The 11,039-nt window shown below is 43.3% G+C and overlaps 1 long non-coding RNA gene across 1 annotated transcript; it reads right to left on the bottom strand.

The window, feature by feature from the left end:
• Positions 1 to 571: 571 nt before the first annotated feature.
• On the bottom strand, positions 572 to 8,351 carry LOC109951283 (uncharacterized). The gene is made up of 3 exons (XR_002273589.1): positions 8,156 to 8,351; positions 879 to 1,025; positions 572 to 588 (listed from the first exon to the last, which is right to left on the bottom strand). It is a non-coding gene; the product is annotated as an uncharacterized LOC109951283 (long non-coding RNA).
• Positions 8,352 to 11,039: the final 2,688 nt, after the last annotated feature.

The following is an 11,039-nucleotide window of genomic DNA, read 5'->3' as shown; positions in this document are numbered from 1 at the left end:
CTGCTGACTTCAGTTCATGTGAAATTATCAAACAAAGCTGAAATAGGAAGTAGAATGAATAGCACCCATGCTGGGCACCATGACCATAATCTGGTGTGTGTAAGTCAGTAGACACTCGCTGTATGACAAAGAAGGACTTGACACAGTGTTCAAACAGGAAATGAAAATGTTTTCATCCTTTTCTTTATGGGCAGTTTTGTCTTCAGCCTTTTGAAATGTTCTTCAGTAATAATGCACAAGACGTTTGTAATGCCAGTGGCGATTTTCTAAGAAATTGTCAACCTGCTTGTAACATGAAAAGTGTTTTCTCAGAATGGATATTTAAAAATCATTTAAGACATTTGAATATCTATAGTAGGAAAATGCACATTTGGTTCTGCCCTCAATAAAGCCCTTTGGTCTTTTCCCTCCAGCCACACTCCTTGTTACGGTCGGGTCCCTCACCAGGGGGCGAGAGAGAGAAAGAGAATGAGAACTCAGGGTGCAAACTCAAGTGCTAGTGAGAGAGTGTCTTTATTGCTATATTTTGCAGTGAAAGGACAAAGTCAATGGGTTAACGACGTCCAAACCAGGGTTGAGTAATGGAGGCTGAGAAGATCAGGATGACAGGTAAGTAGGAAGGCAAGCAGCAGGAACCAGAAGGATCAGAGGACCAGGTGAGTAGACAGGAGAATGGCAGGAACCAGGATGACAGGTGAGTAGACAGGCGAGCAGCAGGAACCAGGAGGATCAATGGACCAGGATGACAGGTGAGTAGACAGGCGAGCAGCAGTAACCAGGAGGATTAGTGGACACCGTCAGGGAAGCAGAATAGTGAAAGCCATCAGAGAAGCAAAGTAGTGAACGCCGTCAGGGAAGCAGAGTAATATCAATCTCACCATGCCAGTGTCAATGATCTGGCGAGGATGGAGCGTCTGCCAGTGTGTTAAATAGGCGCTGCTTAATCAGCGGGAAAGAGCCTCCGCTGTGCACCACACCCAGCAAGCTGCTGGTTGAGGTGATGTGCCTCAGCTGTGTCGCTGAGCCTGCAGGATGAGAGAATGGGAGAGAGAAAGGGGAAGAGAGGCACGTCACGCTGAGCAGACCTGACACTCCTGCTGCTAGAAAAGCAAAGTAAATAAAGAAGATGAAATATAAACCACAAGAAATACCTTTAGATACACAAGCTGCACCAGAGGACAGTATTATATCCTTCCTCCATTTTAATGACTATAACCTTTATAAATATTTTTGTCAAAAATCAACTTATTGACCAAGTGACTGACTTTTGTCCTGTCTACTTGTCTGTGTTATACAAATTAACGACGTATAATCTTTCTTTTTTAATTGTGCAACAATCTATTTTAGGTATGTGACTTTAATGATAGTCATTGAATTGGGCTTTATGCCATGGCCCTGAGGTACAAAACTCATTATATGAAAAACACAATATTTCACAAAATACAACATTGAACAAAAGACATTTCAGAAAGCACATTTCCAAAAACACATTTTGAGGGGACAACACAGCATCTAAGAAAACTCAGTGCACAGATCACATTTTGTACAACACAAGAGTCTGTCAAAACAAGGGTACCTGGCAGATGACAAGATGGTGGACAGGCAACCTTGGCTGGAAGTCTGAACTGCAGACCGTTATTACTTATGTCAGTTGTAAACAATGGCAGTGGACCTAATTTGTTTTAATTATGTAAAAATAAATAAAATACAAAATTACACTTTGTACACTGTGTAACATTTCAGACATTTCAGAGTAAGAGAAGTAACTGTATTTGCTAATTACTCTATTAAAAGTTTAATTACTGGACAAACTGTGTGCTGTAAGTAAGAGGCACAGCACTGAGCACAAAACATGAAGAGCAGATGCAGACCAAAAGCTAAAGGAAGGAGCTGCAAGAGTGCAGCTAAAAAGTCGGGTAAAACAGCGAGTCCCTGTACAGGACCAGTCCTGGACATGCAGTAACCTCAGGCCCTGTATTTTTTCTCCACATCCTCTGGTCGGAGTGCAGCAGCAGGAGGGAAAATATATCCACAAACCCAAGCGCAGTGGAAAAATTCCACTTTTGAAACGGCATCAGTGGATGTCAGGCAAACCCACATGAGCATGCAGCAGCCTGGAGGTTATGGCCATTAAAGGAAATCCTTAAACTCTCACATAAGACTTTGCATTGTTAGATAAAAAGTCCTGCGAGCGAGAGTTTGTGAGACGTGTTTAACCAAGTTGCTTTGGCATAGAAATACTAGCACATAGTGTATGTACACCTCATTTTTTGAGCTTCAGGTTACATTTAAGATTGTACTGTCCTCACCATGAGTAGTCCATGTTCAAAGCTAGACAGTCAACTAACAGGGTGTAATTCCCCAATGAAAACAAGGAGTGATGTTTCTTGTTATTCAGTGATGACTTACTGCTTCTGTTTTTATTTTTTGTAAAAACTGCAACAAAGCACAAATTGACAACACAGTTTCTCTGCTCAACATAGGCTAGAGAAGATGGTGCTGACAATGATGCCAGCCTTGGTTACTCGTACTCTCTTGTGTTTGTTGTTTTTCTTTGTTTTCTCTGTCTTTTGCAACCCATCCCGGATTACTTTTACCAGAAGAACTGTTAAATATCGGACAACTCACACCAAACTACCTTTCTCCAATTTTTTTGAACATAGAATACTGTGTAGACATTCTGATAGGAGGCGCAGCTGCCATATACGGGACCTGCTGTGGCAAATGAGCGGGCGTCTTAGCGAGGCTATGCCAGAGAGGGACACAGACTCCTCTCCCGTCTATCCACCTAGTAAATCTCTGCTCCCTGGTCAACAAAATGGATGAAATTCTTCTCCTCAACTCCTTAACTCTGACTTTGCACGCTCTGCTGCTTTGTGCTTCACGAAGACCTGGCTGAGGGAATCGATTGCAGACAGCACAATACAAGTACCAGGCTTCCAGATGTATAGAACGGATCACGTAATGGAGCTGTCTGGGAAAACGAGAGGAGGTGGAATCTGCTTCTACATAAATGAAGGCTGGTGCACAGATGTCACAGTGCTACAAAGGACATGTAACACAGACTTAGAGACTCTTGTTATTGACTGCAAGCCCTTTTATTCTCCTCGTGAATTTTCAAGCTTCATCCTGGTGGGTGCCTATTTAATGCTGCAGGCCCACACTAGCGCACTACAGCTCCTGGCAGTACAGATAACTAGCCTGGAGCTAGAACATCCAGACTCTGATTGTTCTAGGGGACTTTAACAGAGCAAATCTCTTCCATGAACTGCCCAAATACAGACAGCACGTTATCTCCCACCAGGGACAAAATCACACTGGACCATTGCTACACAACAATAAATGACGTCTAGCGCTCTGTCCCCTGTGCAACCCTTGGACTCTCTGATCACTGTATGGTCCATCTTATTGCAGCCTACTGGCAGAAACTTAAAGCTGCGAAGCCTGTGGTCAAAACAGTGAAGAGCTGGACTGAGGAGGCTAAGTCAGAGCTACAGGCCTGCTTTGACTGCACAGACTGGAGTGTATTTGAGACTTCAGCTACAAAACTTGGACGAACTCACTGACACTGTCACATGTTATATCAGCTTTTGTGAGGATGTGTGTGGTAGATATTAGTAAATCAGTCAGATAATTATTAAACATTGTGTTGAATCAAATGTGTTAGTAATGCAGTTTAGTAATATTTGTTCCAGAAGTCTGCTTTAGTCTGTTTTATTTCAAGGTTAGCAGACAGAGTGTTGATTCTGAAATGTGAGCTACAGTTACTTATGGGACCAATTCTTTCCTGTATTAACCTTGTGTTAGAATATTATGTCTGAATGAATGCTTAGCTACACACCACGTGACAACATACACACACATTGAGCTTCCTCATTTTGTTATGACTAGGTAAAACGCAGCTGCTCCAAGCCTGTGGAGCACTAGGTAAGAGATGGAGTCTGCAGACTGACTTCATCTGGGGTTTATCTGTGTAAGGGGTTAGCCCAAAACTGATAAATGTATCAGGCTCCTTTTTCCGGGGCTCCTCTCTCCAGCAGCCAGTGTGTGTCTCTGGAGGAAGGAACAACCCGGGTCATGTTTGTAATTTTGCTTGTGGTTTAAAATAAATCAGCACTAAATAAAGAAAGACAGACTCCGTTATTCAGAGCTGTCCAATAAAAGAACTGGGGTATTACAACTTGGTGCTGTGGCCTTTGGAATTGGCTGAATTCTGAGCTGGATTCCAGTTGGGAGTGAACAGACTCACTGATCAACATTTGCCGGCAATAATAACAGGTGAGCAGGAGGCTTTTGCACATCATTCCTGCATGTTGGATTTTACAAAATTTAGTTGGTCTGTGTGGACTGTAAATTCCTGATTTAAAAATTGAATGATTATTGTAAGGATAAAATAACACCTTTATTTCGAAATGTGCTAGTGCTGTTTTTGCCACACGTAAAGTTGCAAGCACATATTGTCATTTGAGGGATAGAACAATAAGTGCCCTAGTTACAGAAATTGATGACTATCAGAGACGTAAAATCCACATTAATAAGTGGATAACCACAAATTTTGATGGTTGTCTTTTTGCTTCGATGGGAAGGCGGAAGTCACAGGAGGAGCCTGGATGGTAAGATGGTGGTGGCCAGCGGTCATGTGCATCAGAAGTTAGTTCTGGTGTAGAAGGATCAAAGTTCTGGGCAAGAGACCATTTCAGTTGAAATGCCAGTCACGTGTGCATAATTATCAATGTGTCTGTAAAAATTGTGCAAGAGTGGAAAATGTGTAAACCTGACTGTTTGGAGTCAGTACTCTGGTTGAATATGGTTCCTAAAGATGAGCAGGAAAATGCAAAAAAAAAGTTTTATTGCATGGGTCCAGCAAATGTAGAAAATAGGGATGTTTGGGGACAGTGACAGTGACAGTCCTCCCCCACAAGGGGATGCTATAGGACTATTTTTGAAGCAAGCCTCTCTTGCTGCTGAGAAGGCTAGACATAATTCAGTAACTGTACCTTTTTGATAAAAAATAAAGTTGAAGCAAGAATTGAAACAGGCTGAGAGTTTTCTTGCTGATTGTACATGTTTTTTTTTAGGAAATTTTAAGTGTTCTCAGTCTCCTTCAACCAGTTCATATAAGTCACAAATGCCAGTTGAAGTTAATTGTTCATATAATTCACAAATGCCAGTTGAAGTTAATTCTCCAAATGGCACAGTTGTTCCAGTGCCAGCTGCACATTCTAGCTCCGATTACAAGGTGCAGTTCATACACACACAGCCGTCTTCCCCACAATCTCCACGTGGAGAGCGGAAGCCTATATTAAAAAGTGGCTTATCTAGATAGATGCCACAAAGTGCAACACATGGCATGGCACCCCTGGTGGTTGTACAGAGAGGAATTCTACACACAGCCTTATTTCCAGGAGATAAGACTGACAGACTTAGAGCACAGACTTACCTAATGAGTTAAAATCCGGCTGTTTAGACCAGTCCACAACTCCAGTTGTTGGTGCATGTGCTTCTGCCTGATTCAGAGAGGAGGAAAGTCGGCACCTTTGTGAAGTTTCAGTGCCGGCAATGTCTCATGGTTCTGAATATGGTGGTGATTCCAGCTGGGATGACACAGTGCATGATTTCTCATCACAACGTATGCAGACAGGGCACTCCTTTTAGCTTTCAAGACATGAGCATGGTTAAATCCCAGCTGCCTGACATTGAAAAGGGGGGTGCACCGTGGATTAGAGCTTTTTTAGGTGCTTGTGCAGGATTGTGCCTGCGCTTGGAGATTTTCGTCGTGTTTTGACAGCCTGTACTTCTCTGAGCATGTTACGAGAGGTAGAATAATGTGTAGAATTTCACCTCAAGAGGGTGAGAGAGGTAGTCAGTATATGCTCAGAGTGCATGAACTCTGGCAGAATCACACTGGTGAGGACCCAGACATCAGTGACACCATGGGGGTGCTATTTCGCAGTGCTGTGGTGGCTCCTCTAGGAGCTTCCATACAGCATCTTCTGAGACAGGTGGTGGGACTCACCACATTTACCTTTGAGCAGTGGTCAGCTTATGTTAACAATGAGCTGGACGTACAAGAAAAGAATGCAAAGGAACTTTCTTCTTTGCAGGCGCAGTTAGCTAAAGCGCAGTTGAAGGAAATGCAAGACAAAGTTAATCAAATTAAAGCCACAGCTAACCAAATGCCTGTGCAGAATGTTGTACAGCACAACAGCAATCCTTTGTTCAACAGCCAACCGCACCACCTTATCAGTGGGATTCTGCTCCTGTGGACCTCAGTACCGTAGCAGGAAGAAGTCAAGGACCTCGGACTCTCAGAAGGGGTCCACCAAGAGATGACAGGTGCTGGATTTGTAATGAAAGAGGACACTGGTCGCATAAATGTTCCTTTCCATGTCACTTTGTTACAATATGTTGTTGACCTTTTGTTAGCGGCTCCTGACTCAGAAACCATAATGACAGCCACTGAATCTTTGCTGTCAAAATTAGCCCAGAATGGCTTCAAGGTCTCCAAGGACAAACTGCAGATTGGGAGACCTCGAGTCTCTTTTCTGGGATATGTGGTGTCTGCTTCTGGCCTGCATATGACTGAGTCAAAAGAAAACCGATATTCTTTCACATTCTAAGCCCACCACTGTTAAGACCATGATGCAGTTCTTAGGGTTTACAGCAAGAATTTTGTGCCAAATTTCACCGGCCTTGTGGCACCTCTCAGTGCCATGCTTACAGAGGTGGGCTACAAGAACTATGGTTCTACTCTGTTGTGGACTCCACAAGCAGAGGAGGCTTTTGGTTGCCATTAAACAGGCTTTGGCACACGCATGTGCTTTGCATGCACCTGACTACTCACAGCCTTTCCATTTGGATGTTGATGAAAAGGACGGCACTGTGAATGCTGTCTTATTTCAAAAGGGGGAGGAAAGTAGAGGACACAACCAAAAAGTGTTGATGTACTACAGCTCTAAGTTGGACAATGTTGAAAATGGACATCCAACTTGTGTGAGACATGTTGCTGCAATTGGTCGAGTGATACTGAAAACCTCACATATCACAATGGGTTATCAAACTGTTGTACACACCACACATGGTGTCAGGGCATTTCTGGATTCCAAACTTTTTACATTGTCTGCACATAGGACCCAGAACTTACAACAGCTATTGAACCAGGCTCGTATACAGTTTACAAGTGAGGGAACAAGCATGGCTACGCAGATGGACATTAAGTAAGATCATGATTGCGTGAGCAAAACAGACAGAGAATAGACTGCATGATAACTTGTATAAGGAACCTCTGCTTAGAGGTAACACTGTACTGTGATGGTCACAGTCATCAGACTGCCACTGGCAGTCTAGTTGCTTCATACACTGTGGTCCAGGACACAACGGCTGGCTTAAGAGTACTGCAAGCTGATGTGATCCCACAGCCAAGTTAAGAGCAATCAGCTCAGCCATCTGAGCTGATTGCTCTTATTGTATACTGTAAGCATTACTTACTCATAATTACACATTTATTAATGCTCTTTAAAAATGTATAACAGTAGTGAGTAACCATTACTTAACCTTAATTAGCCATTTGTTAATGCTCTTTGTGATGCTTATCGTAAAGTGGGAAACATATATGCCTGAACTAACACTTTATAAATGTATCACAGTGGTGAATAACCATTACTTACCCTTAATTATCCATTTGGTAATGCTCTTTGTGACGCTTATCGTAAAGTAGGAAACATATATGCATGAACTAACACTTTATAAATGTATCACAGTGGTGAATAACCATTACTTAACTTTAATTAACCATTTGGTAATGCTCTTTGTGATGCTTATTGTAAAGTGGGAACCATATATGCATGAACTAACACTTTATAAATTTATCACAGTGGTGAATAACCATTACTTAACCTTAATTAACCATTTGTTAATGTTCTCTGTGACCTTGTAAAGTCTAAAACATGTATTTATTAAGGAACACTTCATAAATGCATACAAGTGCTAAAAAATTTTTTTTAACCATAACTAACCAGGTACTACTGCTGTTTGTGACCCTTGAATATTTGAAGCAATCACACAGATACTGAAGATTAGTGAAACGTTTCCAAATGGAACGGAATGGATGAATGGAATGGAGAAAGAGGTAGCAGGGTGTTCTTACAAGCTGTACCTGTGCCTTATATCCTTAATTATTCTCCCAAAGGACCATCTTTGTGGTGGTTAGCTAGCCAGTAGGTCCACTCAATTACTAAGAGATGCTCTTTTAGCAGGGCCTCTGTCCTGTTCCCTCGCAGTCGCCATACCATCCCCTTGTATATGGCCCATGCTCTCTCCAGGTTCTGTGTGTGGCTGCCTGTTAATGGGTCAACAAATCACCAACTGTGGTTAACAGGAAAATCTGTGTATCCATGATTGGTTAGTACACCTCTGTAGGCCCACCATTCATCACTGAGGATGGTGCTTCCAGGACGCACATGTTGCACAATTAGCGGGAGAAGATGACATCTGGACCTACAATCAACCAGTTTTAAAATGGGTCTGTTGCAGCTTTGGCCAACACCCAAAATCCCAAAGACCCACTTTCTTCTTTGCCAGGTGCTGGCGAACCGTCCTCACCCATACTGAAAAACATGAAAATTTTACATTTTAAATATTTTCAGGCATAAATCTCAGTGATTGTTTTTATGCTATTCAATATGCATTAATCTTTTTTCCTGTTATTGTGTACCCCTAAAGTTGCTTCACTGAGCCTCTGTACCTGAGACAGATTCCTTGTATGCACAACATACTTGGTCATTAAAGCTGATTCTGATTCTGATCACAAATCAAGTCTTGATGCTTTCCAGCTTAGGGAGACAGTTGTCTTTATAGATATTGACTTAAATGTCTAAGATCAGTGTAGTTCTATTTTATGGTGGATTTTCCCTTTAACATTCTGAGAATATCATCCATTGTGTCTGCCCTACCTTTCGCTTATGACAAAAGTTGCTCTCATCCAGCATCACAAACTCCCTGCAACTTCCAACAAACTGGCCCTTCCTTCTAGCATATGATGCCATTGAGCTTATGCATAGGCTTCTTATTTTCTGGGCCATCTTCGAGAGAGTTTGAGAGCTTCCCCCATCCTCTATCATATCAATTTGGTGTAATCGGAGCCCCTGTATGAACCTGCATTTCAGTGAAAGATACAGCAGGGAGACAAATTTCCTAGTTCAGTACACTGACAATGAAGACTTGGCAACGTAGTGAAGCCAGACTTTGCTGTCAGTTAGCTATTGTAGGCTGACCCTATGGTTTTGTTAAAAATAAGACACTCTCCAAATTAGATGTGATATGTATATCTGTCAGGTTTGCCCGGCTGCACTTGCCTCTCTCACTTTTATTACCCCGTCTCTGCACCCCTGATTACTAATCACGTTCACCTATTCCTCACTCCCTTATCACCACCTGCACTAGATTGTTACTTATACCCGGTTCTTCTTTCATTCACTTGCCAGTTTGTTCTTGTCCCTACACTACACTCTCCGTATTCTCTAGATGTTCTCCTCATTTTTTTAAGCTCTGCTATATTCCACGTTACTGCCTTGGATTATCTGGTTATCCACGCCTCTGGTCAGCTCCTGTTTTTTCTCTCCGGACTGTTTCCTCTGCACGGTGACTTTTTTCCTCCCTCCCAGGCAGGTCAATGCACAGTCATCTGTTTTTGCCATAACCGAAGCTTCTTTATGTCCTTTCAGTAGCCACCACTCCACCATCAACCAGTCCAGGGGTGACCCTACCACGCAGCTCGGCCCACCTCGTCCTAACCATCCATCTCTTCTCTCCACACCTCCTGCTCCTGGTCGACACCCGGCTCCTCCTCACATAGCAGTAACCACAGACTCTCTTTGTTTGTTAGACTCACTGCACTGTATATAAATAAATCACAGCTTGCACCGAAGTCGGCTACCTGGGTCCGTCCTTTTTGTTCACATGCTCACCTCCATGTGCGCGCGAAACCTAATATCCTAGAAGGTGGTGTAGTTTTAATTTACCATGACCCATTCGTTTATCCCATATAAGATCTGAATATAATATTTTTTGGGAAAAAACATTTTAATACCTGTAGATGAATGTCTACGAATTAAACAAATAAAATATGAAGAAAATCGTATAATTAAAAACCTTTTAGAGAGTTCTATATTGGCTCAAAACCTGAACATTACTAAAATCAGTTAGTCCAAGTCTCTCTCTGCAGAAGTCATCTGCATGTACACTTGATGGATGATATCCTCAAATGTGAGCGCTCTGCAACCTTTTGAGCCAATAGCCTGTGGTTGGAAGCAGGGGGCTGATGGAAACCGGGCCCAATGACCCATGGCCACAAAATAAAATGGAAAACGGGGGCAATAGGGAAAAGAAAAAAATGAAAATGTCAGGCTTTTGGGGCGGTTTGCAGCTGTGTGTGAAGCACCTGGGATGAGACTCAGCACCTCCAAGTCGGAGGCCATGGTTCTCAGTCGGAAAAGGGTGGCTTGTTCCCTTCAGGTTGGTGGAGAGTTCCTGCCTCAAGTGGAGGAGTTTAAGTATCTCAAGGTCTTGTTCACAAGTGAGGGAAGGATGGAACGGGAGATTGACAGGCAGGTGCAGCTTCTGCAGTAATGTGGTCTATGTACCGGTCCGTCGTGGTGAAGAAGGAGCTGAGCTGTAAGGCGAAGCTCCCAATTTACTGGTCGATCTATGTTCCAACTCTCACCTTTCGGTCCTGAGCTTTGGGTCATGACCGAAAGGGCAAGATCCCGGATACATGTGGCCGAAATGAGCTTCCTCCGCAGGGTGGCCGGGCACACCCTTAGAGATAGGGTGAGGAGCTCAGTCACCCGGGAGTAGCTCAGAGTAGAGCCGCTGCTCCTCCACATCGAGAGCCAGCTGAGGTGGCTCAGGCATCTGTTTTGGATGCCTCCCGGGCACCTTCCTAGGGAGGTGTTCTGGGCATGTCCCACCGGGAGGAGGCCCCAGGGAAGACCCAGGACATGCTGGAGGGACTATGTCTCTCGGCTGGCCTGGGAATGCCT

The sequence above is a fragment of the Monopterus albus genome, unplaced genomic scaffold, assembly GCF_001952655.1.
Source record: "Monopterus albus unplaced genomic scaffold, M_albus_1.0 scaffold373.1, whole genome shotgun sequence".
Lineage (NCBI taxonomy): Eukaryota > Metazoa > Chordata > Actinopteri > Synbranchiformes > Synbranchidae > Monopterus > Monopterus albus.
This window is presented reverse-complemented; position numbering and strand designations above follow the sequence as displayed.